Source organism: Felis catus, chromosome E3, assembly GCF_018350175.1.
Source record: "Felis catus isolate Fca126 chromosome E3, F.catus_Fca126_mat1.0, whole genome shotgun sequence".
NCBI lineage: Eukaryota > Metazoa > Chordata > Mammalia > Carnivora > Felidae > Felis > Felis catus.
In genome coordinates this window covers 14,078,085-14,105,004 of record NC_058383.1, presented here as the reverse complement: position 1 = coordinate 14,105,004, position 26,920 = coordinate 14,078,085, and the positions used below count along the sequence as shown (strand labels likewise).

At 43.4% G+C, this 26,920-nt stretch overlaps 1 long non-coding RNA gene across 1 annotated transcript in view; it reads left to right on the top strand.

Moving 5' to 3' along the window:
- The first annotated feature begins 13,173 nt into the window (after positions 1-13,173).
- LOC123382585 overlaps positions 13,174-26,920 on the top strand; it is a 28,561-nt gene continuing 14,814 nt past the window's right edge. The window contains exons 1-2 of the long non-coding RNA XR_006591168.1: positions 13,174-13,329; positions 14,926-15,083. This is a non-coding gene — a long non-coding RNA (uncharacterized LOC123382585). The remainder of the gene's footprint in view (positions 13,330-14,925; positions 15,084-26,920) is intronic.

The following is a 26,920-nucleotide window of genomic DNA, read 5'->3' as shown; positions in this document are numbered from 1 at the left end:
TAGCCACCTGGTTCCAAATCATTAAGTCCAAAGAGCTCAGTTTCCCTGCAGCAGGACTCTCTATCCCATCCCTGCTACAAACCCCTCTGTTCCTCTTGCAAAATGTCCCTGTGTTGCAGAGCTCAGGAGCCAGGGAGGGGAAGTCGCAGAGACAACAGCACATTGTCGAATATCTCGCGGTCCAATTCCTGCCGGGCCCAGGTCTTCCAGAGTCTTTGGCCTCCTCTGCGAATGAGCGCACGTTCTAAGACTCTGCAGGTAAGCAGTAGCTGACTTTCGTTGTCTCATGGTACCCTCCAGAAACCCTCAGGAGAGGACTCACCATCTTACACACCAGAAAGCCGAGGCTCACAGAGCTTATGTGCTTTGCCCAAGGTCACCCAGTAAGTGGAAGAATCTGATTCTGAATCTCGGTCTCGAGCTCAGAGACCCAGAAATTCACCACTTGGTTACGAACTTGATGGGCTGGTTGCTCGCTTGCTTCGTTGAAGAGAATCTGCCTTATTCCAGAAACAAACTAACAAAGAAGCAAAACGACTTGAACCTTCCACCAGTTTGTGCCAGAAAACAAAACGCAAGGAACAACATGGAAATCGAGGCCTCTAGGAACCAACAGTTAACCTAATTCTGGTTCCCCAATTGGAGAAATTCCTCAAGTGTCTCTGCTTCAAATTGAATAATTTTCCAATTTCTTTCTTAAGGTAATTTTTTAAACTACTGATTTTTATGGGCTTGAGCATGTGAAAAGCCGACTACTGTATGTCTTTTTAATTAGATCCTTTACATGATAATTAAAATCTCTCTTTGCATCATAGCTATTCTTAAACTCCGCAGTAATGTTCCTCTGGCTGGAAGTTAGCTGACCATCTGGAAGCAATAAAATATCTTAACCTTAAAATGCAAACTATCAGTTAGAGATACCACAAATTAGACCTACTCGTCATTGCTTTAATGGGTAAATGCCAGGCTTCATCCTTCATTCTGTCTAATCGGGAAACTGCAGGATCTCCCAGTTGGAACAGGGATTTTGAAAGTCAAATAGTCCCTTTTCCTTTGTCTTTTTGGAACCAGTCCTAACCGGGCCTCCCATCGAATGGCCCCGGGGTACACAGGCATGTGGTCGCCCTAAAGAAATTCTGAGGCCCTTTTTAGAAACCTCTTCCAAAGTTCATTCATTGTTTGGGACTGGAGACCAAGTCCTGCCTTGGCGGTCTAAAGAGGGAATGAATTCTGGCTAGAAGCTTGGGAAGGGTTGGTATGCAGAGGGAATGTAAGCAGGAACCTGGGGCACCTGGGTGGGTGCAGTCGGTTACGCGCTTCGGTCAGGTCATGATCTTGCAGTCCGTGGGTTCGAGCCCCGCGGCGGGCTCCGTGCTGGCAGCCCGCAGCCTGCTTCAGGTTCTGTGTCTCCCTCTCTCTGCCCCTCACCAGCTCAAGCTCTCTCTCTCTCTCTCAAAAGACAAATAAATATTTTTTAAAAAGTTTTTTAAAAATTAAAAAAAAATTTTAATTGTTGTCTCTTCTGGAAATAAACAAAGACCAATCAAATGGGAAAAAGCAAAGGCCGTGCGTTCAGAACTTGCGATTGCCCCGGGAGTCAGCCACCATCACGTGGGCTTGGCCGAGACTCAAAGGCAGGCAGGGGGCTGGAGAGCTTTGTGGGGATGGGTGGAGGCCTTCAGGGCCCTGAGGGGAGGCTGTCGGCCTGGGGAAGCTGTAGGGGGATCCTCGGCAGGAGGCATGCCACACCATTCATTGGCTTGGAGAGTGTATTTCACTTTGTCTGATTGATCCTGAGCCCAAGTGGGGACAAAAATTAGGGAAGCTGTTGGTGTTTGCATCGGATCCTGGTCATTTGGGGCCAACTTGTATTGTTGGTTATTGTTTAGCGTCCTGGGCCACTTGCTGGAAGCGAGCTGTCTGACTTCCTGCAAGAGACAGAAGCTTGATTCTTGGCCGGCTACTCTGCTGATAGGTTGGTTTCCTCGACTGGTTGCTGCAGACTGTGGGTCCTAGCTCTGTTTTTGTATATGGTCTGGCCATTGTCTGTCGTATACTCAGGCACTCACACTTAGTTTAATCCTATATATGTTTTTTTTTTTAATTTTTTTTAACGTTTTTTATTTATTTTTGAGACAGAGAGAGACAGAGCATGAACAGGGGAGGGTCAGAGAGAGAGGGAGACACAGAATCGGAAGCAGGCTCCAGGCTCTGAGCCATCAGTCCAGAGCCCGACGCGGGGCTCAAACTCATGGACCGCGAGATCATGACCTGAGCTGAAGTCGGCCAAGTAACCGACTGAGCCACCCAGGCGCCCCCTATATATGTTTTAAACTGCGTAATACGTTGTTGTTTTGCCGTATCCAATACCATTATTCATCTCTAAATCTCCATTTAGAAGACAACATAGCCTGCTGGTTAAGAACATTTGGGGGTCTGGCCACATGGTTCAAAGTCCAGCTCTACCACTATTGGCTGTGTGATCTTGACCTAACCGCCTAACTTCTCTGGTCCTCAGTGTCATTGTCTATAGAGATAGAAATAGTACCTACCTTAGAGACTTATTTTGAGGATTGAATGGGTTAATAATATCCATGTAATACACTTATGCCTCGTCACATAGTAAGCGCTACGTAGGTGTTTGCTGTTCTTAAAAAGTAAATAAAGAAAGACACAAAAAATTACAGTAATATGCAACATCCTTCAAAGTCCAAGATTTACCAGGATGAGTAACTCCCGATGAGTTTCCCGTGCTATCATATACACACTTCAAGAAATGTAAAAAAACCATTAGTCCATGGAAAGATTCTGCATCAAAAGTTTTAAAATCTAATACAAGTGGCTTCTCAGAAAGCCATGAATACATAAAAATCTATATTCTTCCTACAATGAATCATATCAGCAATACCTAAATCTGTGCAAGTTTTCTCCCGAAGCCGATAACGAACGGCATTTATGTTCACATTCTTAGGAAACAACTCGTGCAGCGCGAGCCTCTGGGGAGCAGCAGAGCCAATTATTCTTTGTTTAACCCTTTTAAAAGCTCATGAACGGCAACACATCTACAGAAATGTTTACAAATCAAAAACGGGCAGCTCAACACAGAGCAGCTGCTTGCATAACCACCGCCCAAGTGAGGAAAGAGGACTTCAGCATCCAGGAGCCCCCCCCCCCCAGCACTCTTGCCCATCACTATCCTCCTGCCCCCCACTTTTGTGGTGTCAAGGATAGGCAAAGCCAGATATTAACTGAAGACTGAAAAGGACAGATTTTGAACAGTAATATACTACTGCAGTAGGGAAGAGGTCCACACTGAACTGAACCGAACTGAAATGAACTCTCTTTTGTGCAGAGGTGACTGGGTATTTTAACAGGAGAACAAGGAATTGGGGAGGGGGGTGAGTAAGGGTCAGTAGAGGCAGGGAAGTGAGAAATTACCAAGGGTTGCTTAGTGTAAATGTTGATTACATCAGCTCTGTCTGTTGCTGGCAACTCTCAGAGTTAGGATGCTTTCCTCCTAGGGAGATTGGGAGATAGAGACCCTACCTTTCCAAGGATTATATTTTATTTTATTTTATTTATTTATTTATTTAATTTTTTTTTTGACGTTTATTTATTTTTGAGACAGAGAGAGACAGAGCATGAATGGGGAGGGTCAGAGAGAGGGAGACACAGAATCTGAAACAGGCTCCAGGCTCTGAGCTGTCAGCACAGAGCCCGACGCGGGGCTCGAACTCACGGACCGCGAGATCATGACCTGAGCCGAAGTCGGACGCTTAACCGACTGAGCCACCCAGGCGCCCCACAAGGATTATATTTTAAAGGAATGGCTTTCGGGTCCTTGGCAAAGACACTCTGGAGTTGTAGGTTGTTGTATGTATACATCTCAAAGGGACAGAGGGAAGTTTCAGAATTGTAAGACCTTTTTAGTGAATGTTCTAAGAAAGGTGGTTAGGGATGTATGTTCAGGTATTGCCAGGTATTGCCTGTAACAGTCCATGCTAAGCTCTTCCTTGTTTTGTCTTAGTTTTACTACCTACCCACACATCCCTACCGTGTTTTATCTCACAAGCTAATAGATTACTCCTTGTGTATGCTTAACATAACTTAGCAGTTTCACCCAAGCCTCTTACTTTCTTGCTTCTGTAGGAGTGTTAAATATTCTCCGATAACACACAAAAAGGGGCCACGCTGAGGATTTCCTCCACACACAAGTCTTCTTTACACATTCCCTATGAATTCCTATAGATTTTTAGTGTTTCTGTAGTATGGGTTCCTTCTTAGGCTCCCTGCTATCTTATGAACAACTCCATTACCAGCACCAGCCCAACCACAGTAATGGCCAGTAAGCACAAGGACTGGAAGGTCATCACCTGCTTTTCCGGAAAGAGTAACTGTGGGGAATCCCATCTGCTTACAGCCAAAGCCAAAGTTCCATTCTATCTGACTGAGGCAGAAGTAAGCATGTGCCTCATGGTCTAGGCACAGACAAAACCCGACCATGCTTCCAGTGAAGATCCCCTGGAACCAAGGGTCGGAGCTCCCCCAAACTACCTGGCAAAACAAGCAACTAGTTAAGGAGCACACACTGAGTCAGGCGGCAGAGCCCTCACCATTGACCCGACAGAAGCTGATGGGACAACTGCATGGGCCAATTTTGAATGTTCAACCAACCTTGCATTCCTGGAATAACACAATCTAATGGCGATATAGTATCCTTTTTTATATATTCATGGGTTTGGTTTGTTAATGTTCTGGGTAGGATTTTTGCATGGTGGTCATGAGTAAGATGGGCCTGTAATTTTTCCTTACTGCAATGCCTGGTCAGATTTTATAACAGTTTAATCGATATATAATTAATACACTGTAAAGTTTACCCATTATAATAAGCATATGGTACAATGGCTGTTAGTAAGTTTATTCAGTTGTGCAATCATCACCACAATGTAGTGTCAGGACATTTTCATTACCCTTAAAAGCTCCTTTATGCCCATTTATAGTAAAATATTACCCCTCTTCCTAGCCCCAGATAATCAATGGGATGATCTGCTTTCTGTGTCTAGAGATTTCTTTTCTAGAATTTTCCTATAAATATAGTTTTAAAATATGTGTAGTTTTTGTGTCTGGCTTCTTTTCTTAGCATACCTTTTCTGAGGTTCAATCAAGTTGTAACATGTATAAATAGTGTGTTCCTTTTTAATGCTGGGAACATTCTATTGCATGCAAACATCACATTTTGTTTATTTGTTCACCGGGTGATGGATAATTTGGTTGTTTCCAGTTTCTGGTTATTATGCGTAATGCTACCATGAACATGCACGTATACGTCTTTTTGTGGGAACAGATTTTCATTTCTCTTCATACGTCCCTAAGAGTGAGATTATTGGGTTATATCATTAAGTGTTGGTTTAACTATTTAAGAAACTGCCAAATTGTTTTTCCAAAGTGGTTGTGCCTTCTTTACATTCCCTCTACCATAAGGTTTCCAGTTTCTCTACATGCTCACTGAACTTACTAATGTCAATCTTTTTTATTAGAGTCCTTCTAGTGGGTGAGAAGGTGTGATGTGGTATTTATTATATTGTGGTTTTCATTTGCATTTATATATAAATTAAAAGATATAAATGACTAATAAGAAAAAGAAAACTGGAATTGAAGAGCACTGAAATGAAAAATTCATCAGAGGGGCTCAAAAGCAGATCAGATGTGAGCTGGCAGAAGGAAGAATCCATGAACTTGAAAACAGACCCATAGAAATTATCTAATTGGAAGAACAGGAAGAAAAAAAGGAAGAAAAGGTCCTCAGAGACCTGTAGGAAACCAGATCAGATAAGAAAGGGAAAGGGGCAGAAAAAAATACTCAAAGAAATAATGGATGAAACCTTCTCAAATGTCATGAAAAATAGTCTACACATACATCCAAGAAGTTCAGTAAACTCTAACTACTGTGAATTTAGAGAGATCTACACATACATATATCGTAATGAGAGAAATTCAGTAAAGATACATCCCATGTTCATATGTTGTTAAGATAGCAGTTCTCCCAAGTTGAGCAATACACTCAATGCAATGCTCATCGAAATCCATAACTGAAATGATTTTGGACAAGAACAAATTTTCAGAACTCCCAATAGCAGATTTCAAAGAATAGGTATATATATTCATTAAACAGAATAGAACGTCCAGAAATAAACCTTTTCATTTATGAGGGATTAATTTTGACAAAGCCTTCAAGGCAAGTCAGTGGGGTAAAAGAGGGTCTCTTCAACAAATAATGCTGGAAAACTGGATATCCATATTTAAAATAAGGAACTCATGGGGCGCCTGGGTGGCTCGGTCGGTTAAGCGTCCGACTTCGGCTCAGGTCACGATCTCGCGGTCCGTGAGTTCGAGCCCCGCATCAGGCTCTGGGCTGACAGCTCAGAGCCTGGAGCCTGTTTCAGATTCTGTGTCTCCCTCTCTCTCTGCTCCTCCACTGTTCATGCTCTGTCTCTCTCTGTCTCAAAAATAAATAAACGTTAAAAAAAATTTTTAAAAATAAATAAATAAAAAATAAAATAAGGAACTCAGAACTTCTTTTCAAACCATGTACAGAAATTAACTGAAAATGGATCATAGACTTAAATGAAGAGAAAATTATAAAACTTCTTGATGAAAACAAACCTAGGAGAAATGTTTCTAACCTTGAGTTAAGTAAAACATTTTTAGAATAATACTAAAAATGTTATTTTTAAGAAAAGAATGAATAAATTGAACTTCTTTAAAATTAAAAAGTTTGCCCTTCTTTTTTTTTCACTCCACCATTTTGGAAGTTCCTGTCCTCCCCACTCCTTCCTTTCTTCCCTTTAAATATTATATTTTTAAGTTCCAGGATGGTATTTCATTGATAAAGATTCTATTTATTTCTTGAAATTTTATCTTTTCATCCATTTTTGTCTAGATTTTATTTTTTTTAAACATATCTATAACGATTATTAATGTTTTTAATGTTTTTATTTGTTTTTGAGCGAGAGAGAGAAACAGTGCAAGTGGGGGAGGGGCAGAGAGAGAGGGAGACGCAGAATCCGAAGAGGGCTCCAGTCTCTGAGCGGTCAGCACAGAGCCCGACACAGGGCTCGAAATCATGAACTGCGAGATCATGACCTGAGCTGAAGCCGGATGCTTAACCGACTGAGCCACCCAGGTGCCCCTATACAATTATTTTTAAGTCCTCTGCTAATTTTACAACGTTTATTTATTTTTGGGACAGAGAGAGACGGAGCATGAACGGGGGAGGGGCAGAGAGAGAGGGAGACACAGAATCGGAAACAGGCTCCAGGCTCTGAGCCATCAGCCCAGAGCCCGACGCGGGGCTCGAACTCACGGACCGCGAGATCGTGACCCGGCTGAAGTCGGACGCTTAACCGACTGCGCCACCCAGGCGCCCCTGTCCTCTGCTAATTTCAAAGCTTGAGTTGTCTGTAAGTCTGTTTCAATAGAATGTTATTTCTCTGGAATCCTGTTATGTCTCACTTTTAATAATATGATCCAGCAATTTGAATGGCAAGACTTTCTTCCCATAAGTAGGAAAAATGCCACACACAGATATACATATATATGATACTCATACACATATATGTAACATTTATGTTCAAATATAAATGCACAAAGTAGCATGAGTCATAGTCTCCTGAAAAGGTCTTCATTGTTTATTTCGTGCCAGATAATGTGCATTAAAAAAGCCAGAGGCTGAGGCTAATGCTATTTTCCCCAGATGAAACACGCTTTTTTTCTCTGTCAGTGAATTCAGCTGCATTGGGGCTGGGTTTCAGTTTCAGTTACTTTTAGTTCCCCTTTGTTTTCAAGTATATTGAAGGTGAGATTTTTCCTGTCTATGTCAGGGCTTCCCCCAGGGGTTATCCTTTTCAAGAACCAGATTACAGGGACTCTTCCTCTGCCTTTTTAGCCAAGTTCTACTCTTCTTTTTTTTTTTTTTAATTAATGTTTATTTATTTTTGAGAGAGAGAGAGAGAGAGCGAGGGAGCACAAGTTAGGGAGGGGCAGAGAAAGAGGGAGACACAGAATCCAAAGCAGGCTCCAGGCTCTGAGCCATCAGCAGAACCCAACGTGGGGTTCGAACCCGCGAACCGCAAGATCATGACCTGAGCCGAAGTCGGAGGCTTAACTGACCAAGCCAACCGGGTGCCCCCCAAGCTCTATTTTCAATCACAGCCACAGCACTCATTAACAGTTATGTGATCAGGGGCCCCTGGGTGGCTTAATCGGCTAAGCATCCAACTTCGGTCCAGGTCATGATCTCACAGTTCGTGAGTTCAAGCCTCACATCGGGGTTTGAGCTGACACCCTGGAGCCTGTTTCGGATACTGTGTCTCCCTCTCTCTCTCTCTGCCCCTCCCCTACATGTGCATTCTCCCTCTCTCTCTCTCTTTTCCTCTTTCTGTCTCATAAATAAACATTTTTTGTAAAAAGTTGTGTGATCAGAAACTGACAGGTAGGAAAAACCATCTTCCATTTCTTCATGCCAGTCCACAAGGTCACTAAAAATCACAATGGTGTCTCTTTCCCTCATGGAGTTCTCTGCCAACATAAGCTTGAATCTCTGCTTGTGTCCAAATTTGGCAAATGCCCCTAGGAAGGAAGCTGGCTGACCTCTAGGTGAGATCTCTGCCTCCCCTAGAGAGGACTCTCTCCTCTGGAATTTATTCCCTTAAACTTATTTGCACAGCTCTCTGGTATATTTAAAAATACATGAAATTTGGGGGCACCTGGGAGGCTCAGGCAGTTGAAGATCCGACTCGATTTCAGCTCAGGTCTTGATCTCAGAGTCATGAGTGTAAGTAGCACATTGGGCTCCGGACGGGGCACGAAGTCTACTTTTAAAAAAATAATAAATAAAGTAAATAAAGAAAAATATGTGAAATTTCATTTATCCAGCTATCTTTGAGTCATTAACACAAGAGTAATCATCGGCCATGACATTCTATACCCTAACGATAGAGAAACTCAGTGTCATCAATTTAAAAGTACTGTTGGGGCACCTGGGTGGCTCAGTTGGGCGTCTGACTTCCACTCAGGTCGTGATCTCATCGTTCGTGAGTTCGAGCCCCGTGTCGGGCTCTGTGCTGAATGCTTGCTCGGAGCCTGGAGCCTGCTTCGGATTCTGTGTCTCCTTCTCTCTCTGCCCTTCTCCCACTTGTGCTCTGACTCTCTCTGTCTCTCAAAAATAAATAAATGTAAACAAACAAAAAGTACTGTTGTTTTTTGCTGTATTTTGTTTAAATTTAATATTAATGTTTATTTTGATTGTGTAGCTTAGGAGCTATAAAAACCTAAGGAATTTATGCCTTGTTTAATGTTTGAATATGTTTTAGTAACAAATAAAACTGACTTGAGTCAACGCTCGAGGTATGGGAAGAGGACTTTTTTCCTCCTTTTAAAAGCGATTCTTTACTTAAAATTGAAAAATGCTTCGCTACACTAAGCTGTCTCTCTATTTACTACTCAAACCTGTCACAGAAATTATTTCAGCGCAGTTTTATAATGACACTGATGCTGGCATAATGGCAGGTTACGGCATCTGGCCAAGGGCAGAATTCAGATAGGCAAAAAAATAAAACCTCCAAACCCAAAGAAAGACATTTCGGTCTATCTCTCAAAGAAAATTCCTGATGAATTTCAGAAATGCGTAGCTCAAAGGTGTTTGTAGCAGTTGATGGCAAGAAAAACATTCTAGGGAGTTGGCCGTTTCCCATGAGAGGCTACGAGGGCCTTTAGGTAGAGCCATATTTTAGTTGTAAGAAATTAGAGTCATTACCAAGGCACCCTCTTTATTTTCTTAATGTTTATTTATTCATTTTGACAGAGAGAGAGAGCGTGTGTGAGCTGCGGAGGGGCAGAGAGAGAGGGTGAGAAAGAATCCCAAGCAGGCCCTGTGCTATCAGCATGGAGCCCAGCACGGGGCTTGGGCTCATGAACCATGAGATCACGATCAGAGCTGAAACCTAGAGTCCGAAGTTTAACCAATTGAGCAGCCACCTGCATCAGGTACCCTATTTTAGAAACTTCCCAGCCTCTACCACCAGAGGGTACATGATGTGAGTGAAAGAGAGGGTGTAACTTGATGGCACGAAAACACGCTAATTCTTGTACGTGTACAGTTAATCTACAAGCCCGCACTCCTGCAAAGCCTTGTCCTTTACATCCTCAAGCCATTGTCTTGTTTACTTAAAGTTTCTTTCTGACGTTGACTCTAACAAGTTTAACTTGATGTGTTTCATTTTATTTAAAAAAAAAAATTTTTTTTAAAGTTTATTTATTTTTGGGACAGAGAGAGACAGAGCATGAACGGGGGAGGGGCAGAGTGAGAGGGAGACACAGAATCAGAAACAGGCTCCAGGCTCCGAGCCATCAGCCCACAGCCTGACGCAGGGCTCGAACTCACGGACCGCGAGATCGTGACCTGGCTGAAGTCGGACGCTTAACTGACTGCGCCACCCAGGCGCCCCGATGTGTTTCATTTTAGGCAGATGTTGAGGAAAGCACACAGAAGGCTTTTGCCTGCCTAAGGAAGCCCTCTCAAGATGGCCTTGGATCCCAGACACGCGAGCAAGTAGGTCACAGAGTTACATCCTCTCGCCCTCCCTCCCTCCAGATCTTTTCAGTTTTTACCCCATTTTCTCATCCGAGCCACTGCCTTTGCCTAGATTCAGCGGCATAGGGTTGCCTTCCAAGCTTTGGCAGTTTTAGCCAAGGCTACAATTTGATAGTAAACGAAGGTGCCTGGGTGGCTCAGTCAGTTAAGCCGCCGACTCTTGATATCAGCTCAGGTCGTGGTCTCACGGTTCGTGAGTTTGAGCCCCAAGTCGGGCTCTGTGCTGACAGTGTGGATCCTGCTTTGGATTCTCTCTCTCTCCCTCTCTCTCTCTCTCCCTCTCCCCCCCCCCCCCAGCTTGTGCTTCTCTCTCTCTCTCTCTCTCTCTCAAAATAAATAAATAAACAAGAAAAAAACCCCAAAAAACAATAACCTCTGACTCTGTTGGTAGTGCTGGTCTTGCAAGAAGAGAGTTCTATGCTGTTCCAGGGACTGGCTCAGATTCAAATGTGAAAAGCCATTTTTATGAGGGATAGGCTTATGACAGTTGACTTACGAGTTAACGGGTTTTCCCTCAAGCTTTTAATAATACGATCCAGAAATTTGGGTAGCAAGACTTTCTTTCTATAACATTTTTTCTAGTTATGTATAGACAGAAAGTCTTGCTGCCCATACCTATGAATGTATATGTGTGCATACGTAATGTAAATATGGAATACGCACATACATATGTATAAGATTTATGTCGAGCCATAAATGCACAACGCGGCATATCTAGGGGAGCACAACTTAACAGGATCGAGTTATTGTTCCGCACAGACTCCAGACCTGTGCAAGGACACCCCCAGGGAGGGGTGGTATTATACAGTCCTACTTGCCTGCGGAGAAAGGTAGACGAATAAAAACAGCATCAACTTGGGGCCCTGCTCGTCTCAGAAGCCGGCACAGACGCTTGACTGGTTGTGGGGCTCTGGGTAAATTATTCAACCCATCTGAAATCGCGTTTCCGCCTGTCTAAACTGGCGATGCTCATACCCTTCTTCACCAAGTGTGTATTGGGATCAGGATGGTGTCCGGATGGTATTTCAGTGCCTGGCCCAGCGAACTCTTGTGATCCAAGATACCCGTCTGCAACCCGCCCGTTCCTCCATCACAAAAGAAAGACAAGTGTTGTGGCCGGGAAGGACGGAGGGTCTCTGCCGTAGTTCTTGTGGGTGCGCCTCTTCGGGGCACTGGGAGGCCAGATCCAGCTTCCCCGGGGCTTGTGCCAGTGCCAGGCCACTTACCAATGCCAGTGTCGCCCTGCAGTGCTGCTTGCCGGGGACACGTCCCGGAGCGGGCACCATGCCAGGCTGCCACTCTCAGGGGGTTCTTTCGCCAGAACAGGCCCACGCAAAGAATGCCCAAGGAAGGGCAAGGTGCGTGTCCCTTGCCCTGGGTTTTGGCAGGCCTTCCCGGCCCTCCCTGTCTCTGTTCGCTCTAGATTGGGGCATCACCGTTTGCCTGTTGCTGCTCGAAGGGCCCCCTCAGCTCCCAGCAACACCATTCTTCCTTCCTCAAAGGCCTGACCGCTCACTCACTCACTCTCATTCATTCAAAAATATCCATTAAGCATCAACTCTGTGTCGGGTGTTGCATACACACCACAGATACACTGGTTGAGTGGGAGATAATGATTTCCACCCGGTAGAATTTACAACCTGGTGAGTCATTTTCAGCTAGCCCTCGCCTTCCTGCTCCTTTGACTTTTTTTTGGGGGGGCGGGGAGGAGAGGAGAGAGGAACAGAGGGGGAGAGAGAATTTTAATCAGGCTCCGAGTGTGGAGCCCAATGCGGGGCTTGATAACATGACCCTGGGATTATGAACAGAGTCAAAATCAAGAGTCAGACTCTCAGCTGACTGAGTCACCCAGGCACCCCTCCTCTCTGACTTTTTATTTTATTTTATTTTATTTTATTTTATTTTATTTTATTAAAAAAATTTTTTTAACCTTTATTTTTGAGAGAGAGAGAGACAGAGCATGAACAAGGGAGGGTCAGAGAGAGAGGGAGACACAGAATCCGAAACAGGCCAGGCTCTGAGCTGTCAGCACAGAGCCCGATAAAGGGCTCGAACTCACGGACCTTGAGATCATGACCTGAGCCGAAGTCGGACGCTTAACCGACTGAGCCACCCAGGCGCCCCTCTCTCTGACTTTTTAAATTGTGCTTGTGTGTGTGTGGGGGGGGGGGGGGAGGGCATGTTGTTGGAATTTTTAAACCATGGTTTGAATTCAGATTTGGCGAATGGATGGGTGGATGGGGATCCTTAATTTATTTCTAGGTCTTCAAAAGTCAGTCGGTATTTTCCACTCCATGCAACTCTCAACATAATACACAGCTTAAAAAGCGGATTCACATGCTCAAGTCATCCCAAACATACTTTTAAAATTCCCAATAACTGAAGAGCGCATTCGTGCGAACACTTAAAAATGAATTCATGAAAACTAAGTAAACGTGAACGTTCACTTCTCCAGTCACGCTGGCCACGTTCCAAGGGCTCCCATGCAGCAGAGGGCCGCCATATTGGATTGCAGCTGTGGCGTTAGCCTTGAGCTGAAAGAGAACACAGAAGATACAGTCAACTGACACCGTGAGGAAATAATCAGGCAGATTCAGAGCACACTGCATGGACTCTTTGGGCCCTTTGAAGAACTCAGGCTTTACAAAAGTTAACCTCATGAAAAATTAAAGGACAAGGTAAGAGACTAAAGAGACATAATAATCAAACGCAGTGCTTCACCCTAGACTGGATCCTGAATGAAGAAAAAAAACCCATACAGCTGACATAAAAGGCATCTCAAGGAGTGTTGGAGAGATTTGGATTTTATATTGGATGGCAATATGGAATTAGTCATTTTCTTAATTATGATATTGATACTATGTAGCAAAACGTCATTATTCTTAGAAAGTGCATGAGGAAGGCTTGAGGAGTCAACTGCCATGATGTCTGAAACTTATTCCAAATGGTTAAGGGAAAATGCGTGCATGTGCCTATGAGCGTGAAGAAAGAGAGAAAGATAATGTATCACGTTAACATTCAACGAAACCATGTAAAGCGTATGTACTAGTCCTTCAGCTTTTCTGGAGACTTGAAATTTTTCAAACTACAATGTAACTATTCTTTTTTAACAACGTTTACTTATTTTGAGAGACAGAACACGAGTTAGTTAGGAGGGGCAGAGAGAGAGGGAGAGAGAGAATCCCGGGCAGGCACTGCTCTGTCAGCACAGAGCCTGACATGGGGCTTGAACTCATGAACCGTGAGATCTTGACCGGAGCTGAAATCAAGAGTCAGACGTTTACCCGACTGAGCCATCCAGGCACCCCCAACTTAACTGTTCTCATGAAGATTATGTTTTCAAGAAAGGCAGAAAGTTAACCATCGAGCAAATGCAGGAACAAAATAATTTTAGACTAGTACTTATTACTAGTGCTCAGACGTGGGTAAAAGACGTCGTTGACATAGGGAATGATGCTTGGGTAAGGGTGGGGGATGCTTTATGTTAACTGGTCGAAGTTGGCCCCTCAAAGAAGTGACAGTTGCTTCAATCCCTGAATGACAAGAAGGTAATAACCATGGGGAGATTTGGGCAAAGAAACTTCTGGGCAGAGGCTCCCTGTTTCAGACACTGAATGAGGCCACTGTGGCCAGAACCCAGGACAGAGGAGCGGAGAGAATGAGGGACAGGGCTGGAGCTCAGAGCCTGGCCAGCTCCTGTAGAATCCAGTAGGGAACGCTAAGGAAGTTGAACCTTATTTTTTGTGTGATGGGGAACCACTGGAAGGCATCAGGCAGAGGAGGATCAGGTCATTGCGCAGGAAAACCTTGGATTGCAAATAACTTGCTCTGCGAGTGTTCCGCAAGACAAGCAAACTCTTCTAACAAATTTTAACTTGATAAACAGGCAGTGTCTTGTAATATGAGTGGGATGTGACACTGGACGTCACATGATCACAGCTGAGCCAATGGTTCTTCTCTATCTCTCTTTCGCTGCGGGATTGTCGGTGATTGTCTCCCGTACTTGGATGCTCTGTCTCAGGCAGTGTTTAGCCGGAATCAGTGAGGTTTCAGAACGTTGGAAGGTGCCCTCAACTGGCACTCGTGTATTTTTTTGTCCCTTCCAAGCACCTGTGGACAGTCCTTTGCTTTTCGAGACAAGAGGAAGCTTAGGAATGCTTTGTGCTTCATTCTAGGTCAGGCTGCCCGCAGATAGAGACCCTTTCCTCTGCTGCCTGATTGCCAGTTATGTTAAACACAATATATGACAAGAGTTTATTAATACTGTCCTCTAGTCAACATCCATGTGAACGTACACAATGATCCCCAGGCAGAAAAAGATTCCGCTGAGCCAACAGATAGCTGTGATTCCGTTAGTGGTAGTGAAAGTCGTCCTACACAACAACCCTCCTCTCTCTTGTCTCCCTCACACCGGCCACGAAGGTTTTCAAAGGTAAGTGCAGGTTCATTTGTTTATTTGCCTTTATATTTTTTATTCTCTTTAGTATTTTGTATGGTATTACAGTATTATAATCATTTTTAGATGAATCTTTTCGGGTTGTGGGATGAATCATCAGGGTTTCTGTTATTTCTTTATCTCAAAAACATCTTTCTAAATGTTTACTTATTTTTGAGAGACAGAGAGAGACAGAGTGTGAGTGGGTCAGGGGCAGAGAGAGGGAAACACAGAATCCGAAGCCGGCTCCTGGCTCTGAGTTCTGAACACAGAGCCTGATGTGGGCACTAAGCCACGAACATGGAATCGTGACCTGAGCCGAAGTCGGACGCTTAACCAACTGAGCCACCCAGGCGCCTCTAATTATTTCTTATGGGGAAACGCACTTTGAATATACAAGCGCTTCGGATTACAAGCGTGTTTCTGGGATGAATTATGCTCGCAAACCAAGGTTTTATGGTATTCTTTTAACATCATTCAGACTGCAGCATGGAGAGTGGTGAGAGCATACAGAGGAAACAGGGATCAGTGAGGAGCCTTGCTCGGTGATCCAGGAGAGGTGGCGGTGGCTTGCGTCCCGGGGAGCAATGTTTTGGAGGGAGAGAGCAAAGGCGCTTGTTACTGGAGCAAGTCTGGAAGACAAGGAAATGAAATTGTCTGGGTGGCTCAGTTGGTGGAGCATCCGACTTCAGCTCAGGTCATGATCTCACGGTTTGTGAGTTCGAGCCCCGCGTCGGGCTCTGTGCTGACCGCTCAGAGCCTGGAGCCTGCTTCGGATTCTGTGTCTCCCTCTCTTGCTGCCCTCCCCCACTTGTGCTCTGTCTGTCTGTCTGTCTCTCTCAAAAATAAATAAACATTAAAAAAAAAAAAAAAGAATGACTTGTAGGTTTTGCCTAAGCCAAGGGGAAGACTGAGGTTGGGGTTGTGCACATGAATTTGATGTGCCTTTTAGACCTTCCTCTAAGCGGTGATATGATCCTAGCCATCAGCTCTATCAGCAGAGACATATATTTGGGTGTCAACAGCATACAGATTATGTTTAAATCCAAGAGCCCAGAGACCATAATTTACTAACCAGCATTCTTTTTAGGAACATATAGGTCGTTTCTAATTTTTCACATTATTATTAGTAATGCACCATAAACATCTTTTGTATTTTTTTAACTTGTTTTTTAATGTTTGTTTGTTTATTTATTTATTTATTTCTATTTTTTTGTTTTTTAATGTTATTTTTTATTTTTTAAAATTTACATCCAAATTAGCATATAGTGAAACAATGATTTCAGGAGTAGATTCCTTAATGCTCCTTACCCATTTAGCCCAATGTTTATTTATTTTTGAGACTGAGGCAGAGCATGAGCAGGGAAGGGGCAAGGGGCGGGGGGGACACAGAATCCGAAGCAGGCTCCAGGCTCTGAGCTGTCAGTATAGAGCCCAATGAGGGGCTTGAACTCATGAATTGCGAGATCATGACCTGAGCTGAAGTCGGACGCTCAACCAACTGAGCCACCCAGGCGCCCCACACATTTTTTTAAATGTTTATTTATTTTTGAGAGAGAGAGAGACACAGACTGTGAGTGGGGGAGGGACAGAGAAAGAGAGAGAGACCCAGAATTTGAAGCACGCTGTAGGCTCTGAGCTGGCAGCACAGAGCCCGACCTGGGGCTCGAACCCACGAACCGTGAGATCATGACCTGAGCTGAAGTCGGACGCCCAACCGACTGAGCCACCCAGGCACCCCATGCCCCACATCTTTTGTATTTCTTTAGGAATGTTTGCCAGAAAAGAAACTCCAGGGGGCTTTCTCCCAGTGTATGGGTATTTTTTAATTGCAACTTGAAATAATTTTGGACTGACAGAAAAGTTGCAAAAATAGTACACAGAGTTCCTATAAACCTTTCATCTAGCTTCCCCTAATGTTAACCTCTTGAAATTTAGAAATTAGAAGAATGTTATTAACTAAATTATAGACTGTATCCAAATTTCATGAATATTTTCAATAATGTCCTTTTTCTGGTCCAGGATCCAGTCTAGGGTTACATATTATATTTAGTTATCATATTTTTCTGTGGACAGGAATCTGTGACAGTTCCTCAGTCTTTCTTTGCTGTTCATGACCTTGAGGCCTTTTGAAGAGCACTGGTCAGGTGTTCTGTGGAATGTCCCTAAATGTGAGTTTGCCCAATGGTTTCTCATGATTAGACTGAGGTTATGCATTTGTTGGGAAGAAAAATCACAGAAGTGACGTTGTATCCTTCCCAGTGCATCACATCAGGAAGCTCCTAAGGCTGATGAGTCTTCTTTTGGGTGATGTTGACCTTGATCACTCGGTTAAGGTGATGTCTGTCTGCCAGTTTTCTCCACGGTGCAGTTACTATTTTTGCCTTTGTAATGAATAAATATTTGGATGATGGGAGATTTTTTAACATTATGCAAATATCCTGTTTCTTCTCAAAATTTATTTGTTTTTTAAATGTTTATTTATTAGATGTTTTAGAGAGAGAGAGGGAGACAGAGCATCTGTGGTGAGCTCTGTGCTGACGGCAGAGAGCCCAGTGCAGGGCTCAAACTCATGAACCGCAAGATCACGACCTGACCTGAGTGGAAGTCAGATGCTTAAATGACTGAGTCACCCCTATCTATCTATCTATCTATCTATCATCAATTTATTTATGTATATTGCGGTTGGAACAACACCATGTAGGGGCACCTGGGTGGCTCAGTCGGTTAAGCATCCGACTTCAACTCAGGTCATGATCTCACGGTTCATGAGTTCGAGCCCTGTGTTGGGCTCTGTGCTGACAGCTCGGAGCCTGGAGCCTGCTTCGCATTCTGCATCTCCCTCTCTCTCTGCCCCTCCCCTGCTCGCACTCTGTCTCTCTCTCTCTCTCAAAAATAAATAAACATTACAAACAAAAACCCACCACATAATATAGAAGTTACCATCTTAAACCTTGTTGAGAGTGTAGTTCAGTAGTCCAGAGCATTAACTCTGCTCATATCGTGAAACAGATCTCCAGAACCTTTTCCTCTTTTTCTTTCCTTTCTTCTGAATCTCTATACCCAATAAACAAATCCCCTTCTCCCCTTCTCCCCAGTTCCCGGTAACCACCACGCTACATTCGGTTTCTGTGAATTTGACTATTCTAGGTACCTTACGTGGGTGGAATCATATAGCATTTATCTTGTAACTGGCTTATTTCACTTCGCATAATGGCCTCAAGGTTTGCCATTTGTAGCCTGTGACAGGATCCCCTTACTTTTTAAGACTGAATAATATTGCCTTGTATGTATATACCATGCTTTGTTTATTCATTCATTTGTCGATGGACACTTGGATTGCTCCCACCTCCCGGCTCCGGGCCCTTGGCTCTTGGCTCTTGGCTATGCTGCTGTGAATAGGGGTGTACAAATATCTTTTCAAGACCCTGCTTTCAATTCTTTGGGGTATATATACCCAGAAGTGGGGATTGCTGAATCCTCTGGTGTGTATATATATATACACATATATATATTTTGTTTGTTTGGTTGGTTTTGTTTTGTTTTTAGAGAGAGCAAGAGAATACAAGTGGAGGAAAGAGACAGTGAGAGACAGAGAGACAGAGAGGGAAAAAAAAAATCCTAAGCAGCCTCCACACTCAGCATGGAGCCCAATGCAGGGCTCAATCCCATGATTCAGGGCTTGCTCCCACGACCTTGGGATCATGACTTGAGACAAAATCAAAAGTCTGATGTTCAGCCGACAGAGCCACCCAGATGCCCCCTGGTACTTCTATTTTTAATTTTTGGAGGGACCTTCATACTGTTTTCCAGAGCAGTTGCACCATTCTGCAATCCTACCAATACGCGTGAAAGGGTCCCAATTTCCCCACATCCTTGCCATCACATGTTCTTTTCTGGGTGTTTGTCGTTGTTGTTGTCATTTATAGTAGCCATCCTAAAGGGTGTGAGGTGATATCTCGGTGTGGTTTTATTTTCCTGACGGTTAGTAACGTTGAGAATCTTTTCATGTGCTTATCGGTTATTTGTACACCATCTTTGGAGAAATGTATATATACGAGTGCTTTGCCCATTTGTTAATTAGGCTCTTTGATTCTTTTGTTGTTGATTTGTAGAAGTTCTTTATATGTTCTGGACACGAACCCCTTATCAGATATATGGTTTGCAAATAATTTCTCCACTTCTGCAGGTTGCATTTTCATTCCGTTGAGTGCGTCCTTGGCGATGAGGAGTTTCTTCAGTGTTGGCTCCTATGCCCTTCTGACACACCCCCTTTCTTTTGCCAGCACTTCGTTAATTTCTGGCAACACAAAATGCTCCAGGCTCATCATCCACTTCTCCAGGAAGTCTTGATTCTAGTTATTGGGAGTGACTTAGAAATAAAGATCTGGTTGCTGAGTGTCCTCATTGCTTCCGGACCCTCTCAATTGACACAGCTAGAAAACGCATGTATGGATAGCGGTCCACAAACGCAAACCCCTCTATGTTTATTTCTGCATTTTTCTACTGAAAACTAGGAGCCCCTGTTGATATCTCCAATTGCAATTCAAAACCACAGGGTAAGTTTTTTTTACTTTCCCCTTCTCCCTGTTTCTTTTTTTTTTTTTTTTAATTTTATTTATTTTGAGAGAGAGCACGGGAGGGGAAGGGCAGAGAGAGAAGAAGAGAGAGAATCCCAGCCAAGCTCTGCACTGTCAGCGCAGAGCCCGGGATGGGGCTCGAACTCACTAACCCTGAGATCATGACCTGAGCCAAAACCAAGAGTTGGATGCTTAACCAACTGAGCCACCCAGGCTCCCCCACCCCGCTTTCCCTGTTTCTAACTACTTTCTCTGACAGTGAGAAACCCTGCAGATATTATCTACAACTCATTCATTCATTCATTCCTAATTGTGCACATAAAGTCATCTCAGAGTTGTTAGCCCATACCCCTGCTAGAAATACACTTACTAGCCTGAGCGCAGTATTTTATACTGTTTGTTTTGTTTTGTTTTGTTTTGTTTTTGTCTTTGGTCTTGCAGTAAGTAGTCAAAACCCTATTTTCCAATGTTACTAAGGTTAATTCTTTTCTTCTCCACCGCTATCAGTGAGGTTAATCATTTGTTCCACAATTAGGTTCAGTTGTTGCCATCTGTATTCTAGTCTGGGTTTTTCCATACCTTGGCTGATTTAAATTATTCATTTATTTTGAGGGGGTCTGTCTCTAAATCTCAGAACTAAGCAGTTTATATTTGAACCAAAGACCGACTTTGAACATTCTTCTCAAAAGTAACATCTTAGGATTGCTTGGCGTTTAAATTCAGAGACGTGTCATTCCCTGTCTCTCCTTATGATTTCCTCTCCTTTTCCTCTTCTCCATATGCCTCCCCACGCCTCCATAACCAGCTTGTTCATTTTCCAGTATATACTTCCTGCGGTGTGTTTTTGTCTTGTTTTTTGCATAAATGAGCAAGGCTTGGGTGTCTTTTAAAAAGTTGTTTTTTATGTTTATTTATTTTTGAGAGAAAGAGACAGACCGTGAGCGGAAGAGGGGCAGAGAGAGAGGGAGACACAGAATCCGAAGCAGGCTCCGGGCTCCGAGCCGTCAGCACAGAGCCCGACGTGGGGCTCGAACTCACAGACCGTGAAATCATGACCTGAGCTGAAGTTGGATGCTTAACCGGGGGGATGCCAGGAGCCCCAAGGCATGGATGTTTTTAAGTCTCTTTTTTACATATTGGCAACTTGCTTTCCAGAAAGGCGGCTCTCAATGAGCCTTCCCACAAGGATATAATATTTCCTGTTTCACTGTAACCTGAACAACGATAGATGGTTTATCATTTCAATCTTTAGGGATCTGATAGGCAAAATGAACTTCTGGTCCTAGTCTGCATCCCTCTGATTTCCTTCAAGCTTATATATGTTTCAAATGTTCCTTGGCTGATTGCATGTCCTCCTTTGTGAGCTCTCTGTGCTTGGCCCATACATCTATTAGAGACTTCCCAGATTTTTAGAGGCCCTTTATACAATGAGGATATTAACTCTTTATCCCCCGTCACTGTTTTGTACGTTCCTTTAGAGCACCTACAGATGCTTCTTTGTGTGTCCCTGAATTGCGTTCCCCGGTGGCGCTGCTAAGATTACCCTTCTCATTCCACAGCAACCCATATCTGACTTTAACTGGGTGGGGAACAAGAGGTCACTGAATCCAATGACCTCTTGAGAAGCAGAGCAGGGACCATTTCTTCTGTTTGCTTGCACATACAGCGTTTACAAAGCTTATGAGTTTTGTTTGAAATGAATGCGTGATCTCGAGCTGGGCTTCACATACGCACATTAGTTTGAACGACACATCCACACTCCGAGCCATCCTAAGATGTTACTTTGGAGAGGAATGTACAAAGTCTGTCTTTGGTTCAATATAAACTGTTTAGTTACACGTTAATTATAGTTCTAGTGAGCACCGTGAAGTTTTGAGGCGAACAAGTGACTTTTGAGCTTGGCTGCGTATAAACGGTTTATTACACCGTTTATTTTTTTTATTATTTATTTATTTATTTATTTTTTTAAATTTTTTTTCAACGTTTATTTATTTTTGGGACAGAGAGAGACAGAGCATGAACGGGGGAGGGGCAGAGAGAGAGGGAGACACAGAATCGGAAACAGGCTCCAGGCTCTGAGCCATCAGCCCAGAGCCTGACGCGGGGCTCGAACTCACGCACCGCGAGATCATGACCTGGCTGAAGTCGGACGCTTAACCGACTGCGCCACCCAGGCGCCCCTATTTATTTATTTTTAAAATGTTTCAACGTTTACTCCTTTTTTGAGAGACAGAGAGACACAGAGCACAAGCAGGGGTGGGGCAAAAAGAGAAAGCAGGGGTGGGGCAGAGAGAGACAGAGACCCAGAATCAGAAGCGGGCTCCAGGCTCTGAGCTGTGAGCACAGAGCCCGGCGTGGGGCTCAAACTCACAAACCGTAAGACCTTGACCTGGGCCGAAGTTGGATGCTTAACCAACTGAGCCACCCAGGAGCCCCAACACAGTTTTTTTAAATGTTTATTTATTTTTGAGAGAGAGAGAGAGAGAGAGAGAGAGAGCAAGTGGGAGAGGAGCGTAGAAAGAGGGCGACACAGAATCCAAAGCAGGCTCCAGGCTCTGAGCTGTCAGCACAGAGCCCGATGCGGGGCTTGAACCCACGAACCATTAAATCACGACCTGAGCCGAAGTCAGACACCCAACCGGTTGATCCACCCAGACACCTGTTTAGCATCCACCAGAACTCGCGTTAATGCCCTGTAAGCGATTGGCTTCAAGAACGATGATAGATTCTGAGCTTGACATGAACTGCTTCGTTTTGTCTCAATTTCCTCACATTTCGCTCCCGTTAGCAATGCCATTTCCTGGTTGTACCTGCTTGTTTCCCTTAGCCGGTTTCAACTTGTGAACCGAAACATCTGAAGTGGAGTCAGGAATGTCAAGGGACCCTACTATGGAGCCAGGAGGCAATTGGGAAAGGTGGTCTTACATACAGCCACGCCCAGATGGAACTTGAACTTGACTGTGCCAACCACAAACGGCTACATCCTGTTGCAATTCTCAGAAAGAGGCTGATTTCCCTGAACTCCAGCCTAGCAGCATGAAGCTTTAAAGAAGAAAGTAACACCTATTTTGCAAATTTCCATGGGTGAGTCTGGAAGAGGACGGCCACGTCATGACTGCCCCCTGGCTGGCAGTGACGGAAAGACACATCCCAACTTCCCAGGTGCTGAACTGTGACCCACAAAGGCGTGATGGCGAATTTAGTTGAGTAGAACTGTCCGTCTTTGGTGACGGGGAGTACAAAGATAGGACAAATCAAGAATCTCTCCCAGGTTGCTGGCTTGGACTGATGCACCCACTCTATGGTCATATATATATTTTTTCACCACTTTAATTGTTTCACCACAAATATCCCTGACGGTAAAGTTCTATGAGACTTCCTGGTCACCTCCTGCAGGTACATTCCTAGAATTTGGTAAATTTAAAAAGCGGATTGCGTTGCCGCTTCACCCTGCATTTTCGCGGTGATATCGAACTCGCTTTTCTGAACTCCCGGGTCGCTCGTGTTTCTCTTCTTGCAAGTTGCCTGTTCCTCCAACCTCCTCTTGTGTGCTCATCTCATTTTCGTTGCTTCACAAGAGTAGTTGATACAATGAGAACCTTGCGCACCTGTCCAGCACATGTTAGAAATTACTCTTTCCCAAGGTTCTATTTTATCTGTTAGTACTGCAGTGTTGGCATTTTTGATATTTTCATTGTATGTATATAACGTGTATTTGGCATGTTTCCCTCTGCATCTTGCTCTTTTTGTTCAAAATTGTTTCATCATTTGCCAACTTTGATACATGTAACCGTAACTCATTCATTTTTACTCTATTAACATGCCACGCCACAAATGATTACTCCATTCTGTGAATGGCTTGAATATTCCTATTGTTTCCTTTTTTCTTTTCCTCTTTTCTTTGTTTGTTTTAGTTTTGCTTTGCTTTTGCAAACAATTTTGCAAAGAGTATTCATAAGTATATCTCCTTTGGCCGTGGGTGAGAATTTCTTTCCTGAGTGGTAGACTATAAAAATCTTCTGGGGGCGCCTGGGTGGCGCAGTCGGTTAAGCGTCCGACTTCGGCCAGGTCACGATCTCGCGGTCCGTGAGTTCGGGCCCCGCGTCGGGCTCTGGGCTGATGGCTCAGAGCCTGGAGCCTGTTTCCGATTCTGTGTCTCCCTCTCTCTCTGCCCCTCGCCCAATCATGCTCTGTCTCTCTCTGTCCCAAAAATAAATAAACGTTGAAAAAAAAAATCTTCTGCTTTAGGGGTACCCAGCTGGCTCAGTCAGAAGGCACACGACTATGGCTTGTAAGTGTGAGCCCCACACCGGGTGTAGACACTACTTATAAATAAATACACTTTTAAAAAATTTGCTTCACTAGATACGATCAAATTCACCTCCAAAGTCGTTATAGCAATGTGCACACCCATTAGCAATGTAATGGAGTTTCTGTTTCTCTTCAATCTTACTCCCATTCAGTAGTGTTAAACTTAAATTTTTGCCTATCTGATAGGTGTGAATTGACATTCATTGTTTTTTTAATTTGTCTTTCCATGATTACTTGTGAAATGGAGACTTTTCACTGTTTAATGTTTAAATAAATAGTCAGTCATCATTTGGGTTTCCTAGTCTATAAATTGCCAGTTCATATGGTTTGTCCATTTTTCTGTTAGATTGCCTTTTTTTTTTTACTGGCAGTAGACATTCCTTAAATGTTCTGTAAATAGCTATTTGTTTCGTATATTGTAAATATCTTCTCTAAGTGTGTAGATTCTTGATTATAAGGACGTTTTATATTTTAAAGTAATCCAAATTATCCAATGTTTCCTTGATGTCTTGTGCTTTCTTTTAAGCAGACCCTCCTTACCAAAAGATTATAAATATATTCTTTTATATTTTCTTCCAAAAGTTTTAAAGCTTTGCCTCTGAAACTTAGGTTTTTAGCCCACTTAAAATTTATTTGATTTATGGTATGCAATAAGAACATAGTAGTTTCCGTATTTCATTAGAAGTACTACTTTCCCAGGGCACCCGAGTGGCTCAGTTGGTTAAGTGTTTGACTCTCGGTTTCAGCTCAGGTCGTGATCTCACGGTTGCATGAGTTTGAGCCCCACATTCGGCTCTGTGCTGACAGTGTGAAGGCTGCTTGGGATTCTCTCTCTCTCTCTCTCTCTCTCTCTCTTTCTGTCTCTCTCTTTCTCTCTCTGTCTCTCCCTCTGTCTCTACCTCTCCCCCACTCATGCTATCTCTCTCTCTCTTTCAAAATAAATAAACTAAAAAAAAAAAAGTACTACTTTCCCCATTAATTTATGATGCTGTCTCCCTCCTATGTTGAGTTCCATATGCAAAAGGGTATGTTCCTGAGCTTTTTATATAGTTTGATCATGTTCAATACTTGCAGTGCATTTCCAAATTGAAGACTATTGTTATGAAATTCCAGAACATTTCTACAAATTATTTCTTTAAGAAAATAGATTTTCCACTGCTCCCACCATTCTCGTATCCTAGAGATCCTAGAATTCCTACCAGTTAAATGTTGAGGCATCTCAACTTGTCCTCTAAGTCTCTTAACTGCTCTTTCTTGTTTGGCCTTCTCTGCCTTTCTGTGATACCCTTTGGGTGAATTTCTCAATTCTGTCTGATTAATTAATCATCCTTTTGTTTCCGTTTTCTGAAATTGTAGCGATCCCTTTTCTGGGATTGTGTCATTTTAATTGATTCTCTTTTGTACCTACTTGCTGGGTTTTTTTTTCCCCCAGCCTCACTTGTTTTTTATAGTTTCTTTTTTTTAAATGGAGAATATATCTTCTTTTTCTCTTTGAGTATCTTGATGATATCTATTTTAAAGTCTTTGTCAGACTGTTCTATAAATTTCATTTCACACAAATGAATTTCTGTTCTGTCCTGAATGTTGATTTGTTGGCTTCCATGGGACATATGTTCTTGTATTTTGATATTTTGGTTTACAGTGCAATTTTCTCTGGACTTTGTTTTTGTTTGTTTTTCATTATTTAATCCTCTCTGTCTAGTGGTTTGCAGTTGCTTCCACCTGATCCCTTAGGATTTGGATCCAGACTAGGCTTTGTGTTGATATTGAGACAGAGCTGGCCCATGTCTTGGCATCGTAATCTAAAAAACAAAAAAAAAATTTTTTTGAGACAAACAGAGAGAGAGAGACAGAGAGAGAGAGACAGAGAGAGAGAGAATGAGTGGGGGAGGGACATAGAGAGAGGGAGACACAGAATCTGAAGCAGGATCGAGGATCTAAGCTGTCAGAACAGAGCCCAATGAGGGGCTCGAACTCACGGACAGTGAGATCATGACCTGAGACAAGGTTGAACTCTTAACCCACTGAGCCACCCAGGCATCCCTTGGTATCCTAATCTAAAGGTTAAGTTTATGTTCGCCTTCCTCCCTGGGGCTACAGTTTGCCAGGAGCTATAACCCTAGGCAGCATCCTTAAAATAATAGTTTTTATTGAGATATAATTCACATACCCTAAAACTCATGCTTGTGAAGTGTACAATTCAGTAGCTTTTTGTTTGTTTTTGAAAGAGAGAGCTCAAGCAGGGAGGACAAGGGGGGGGGGGGTAGAGAGAGAGAATCTCAAGCAGGCTCCACACCCAGGGTGGGGCTTGAACTCACCACCCTGAGATCATGACCTGAGCCAAAATCAAGAGTCACCTGCTTGACAGATTGAGCCACCCCGGCACCCTCGTAGTTTTTAGTTCCGTTATAAAGGTCTACAACTATCACCACTAATTCCAGAACATTTTTATCAACCCCCAAAGAAACACCGTACCCATAGGCGGTCATTCTTCCTTCCCTCCTACCTCCAGCCCCTGACAACCCCTAAGCTTTCTATTTGTGTGGATTTGCCTATTCTGGACATTTCATACAAACGGAATAATATAATGTGGTCTTCTGTGTCTGGCTTCTTTCAACTTAGTGTAGTACTTTCCAGGTTCCTCCATATTGCAGCCTGTAACGTGTATTATAGCATGCACTTGATTCCTTTCTAGGGTTCCCTAGTATTGCGTTATATGGCCAAACCACATTTTATGTATCTAGACATCACCTGATGGATATTTGGGCTCTTTCTACTTTTCCATTTGTGAATAATTCTCCTGTATGAGTCATCTTCGATGCCCTAAGAAAATACTGTGGACGGAGTGGCTTAAATAACAGAAATTAATGTCTCACGGTTCTGGAGGCTGGAAGTCCGAGGTTGAGGTGACAGCACGGTCAGTCTCTAGTGAAGCCTGTGTCC